Here is a 2,232-nt window from a genome sequence, read left to right as displayed (position 1 = left end):
GGAAGGCAATGACCAGGTGGGATGAAGTCTTAGTTCTGTATCCTTGATGTCCCACACCAATTTCCCACACCTGGCCTCTGCACGGTTGGTAATTGGGAAAGACTGAGGAGATGATCTCTTCCGAAATTTAAACCAGGGTCTTTAAATGTTGAGGACTACCTTTGGAGAGAAGGGACCTGTTTAAGCAGCTTCAATGCTGATTTTGTGACTTGTTTTTATAAATTGCCAGTATTCAACGACATTCTCTAGGCAGGAGAAAGACCCTTTCCTTGATTCTCTGACTCAATATCACTATCGATATCATGAATGGTACAGACAGGCCAACATTGCTCCTTCCAAGGTGATGGCTAGTAGTTGCTGTACTATACACAAAAGTCACAGAGCAAATAAAGAATGAAATGTTTGCTTCTTTTAGATACTGTATGAATAAATGGGTCCTGTAATTCTACAAAGTCATCAGCAATGTTCTTACAATCTTGTTCTCACTGTGTCAAGAGAGGGAGGGTAAGAATCTAAATGAATAGACACATCACAAGCCACATTTGTTTACATTGATTAACCACACTCACCCAATGAAAGTCATCAAAAAACTAAAATTAAAATTGCACAGAACATATATTACATAAATCTCCACATAATTATCTCTCCATTTTTTCACTCTCCATTGTTTGTTACCAAGAGAAAGTATCCTTTAGGCAGCTTTACCAGTATTTTTATTATTCAGAAAAAAGCAGTAGCTAGTCCCTGTGACTCTTGAATTTAAATTTAAAAAATATTTTTAAATCATTCATCCAAGCAAACTTAGTCATGGCACTATTAGGGAAGGGGGAAACCTTTCAGATGCCCACACTTACTTGGGGAGGAAAGAATATGTCACTTTACACTCAGTGTCAGAAGGGTGCTATCTGGCTTGTCCCAAATGTTGGTCCCCGTAAAGGACAACCCTGGCTCATGGAAACTCTGGGCTTTTTTTTACCTCCAATGTCCGTGGCACTCTGACAATTGCACGACCACCCCTAGCACCCTCAGTCCTGCCCTCGGGGGCTCTCGGTCTCAGAAGTCAGAGTGCTTTTAATTCAAGCTTTGCTTCAGCAAAGTTCACAACATGAGGACTTACGGAGAGCAGACTAAAAGCAGCTCCATCCATGCGACTGTTTCTGAATACATGTAAAACTTCGGTTCTCCTCAGACTTACTTCAAATGATGCATTGGCCCAGTCCACGCTGGTACACTCGTGGGCATGTTAACACGTGTAGGTTCCATTTGGATTACAACATTTCAACAGATTTTAACTTTATCAGCATGCTATCACTCTCCATATGATGAGCGCTCAGTACAACACTGAACCCAAACACAGGCATGTCCAAGACCCTGGCAATGGCATGGCATGGCCTCATCAGCAGGTTCTAACTTCACTCAAACACGCTTCATAAAAGACAAAACAAGTAGGTTCACACCATCTCAATCATTCTGATATGTCACTTTGACAATCAGATGGAGAGAAAACTTTCCACATTAACATGATGGGCAGAAATGCATTTCACACAGTGATGGTTAAAAACAATACGCTGTCCACAGTTTTTGTAAGCGTGAACATTCGGTGCAATCAATGCTTGCTTCTTGGGGGAAAGAAATCTTTTCCCTCTTATCAGTCACACGATGCTTTCTTATAACAGAGGCAACAGGTTGTTGATTAAATTTTCATGGCCACATCATTTCTTAGGGAATTAGAGGTTAATTTTGATAAAATTAGTTTGGGAGCTTTTAAAGATTCATTTCGAAAAGTACATCACATGAACCAAGAGAAGATTTAGTGGTGGGAGAAGGGGGCCAGGAGAAACTAGCTGGAGTTTGCACATTTACAATCAACCACACTTAGACATCTACAGTGTTGAGGGACTAGGGTAGTGGGTGACACCAGACCCCACAAGCCAGAGAGCACAGTTTACTCATACCTTCTCCACATGGACTATACGACACATAAGAGACCTGGAAAGTCCAGAGAAAGGGCTACTTCCCAAGCAACTTTGGACATGAATCTCGATAGGTGGCAGCGACAACAGAGGGGTCTCTGAAGGCTTAGTAACATCTGAAGGTAAAGTCTGAACAAATGAATTTTAATCTCCTTGATCCTATCCCTTCAGCTGTTTAGACCAAGTGATGGGAGGATGGGAAGAATATGCTACATGACCTTGAAAGTAATTTTTTAATGAATGCAAATCAAAATGCCCC

Source organism: Echinops telfairi, unplaced genomic scaffold, assembly GCF_000313985.2.
Source record: "Echinops telfairi isolate 266 unplaced genomic scaffold, ASM31398v2 ScPeMD7_4;HRSCAF=17, whole genome shotgun sequence".
In the NCBI taxonomy this organism is placed as follows: domain Eukaryota; kingdom Metazoa; phylum Chordata; class Mammalia; order Afrosoricida; family Tenrecidae; genus Echinops; species Echinops telfairi.
Note: the sequence above shows the minus strand (reverse complement) of the source record.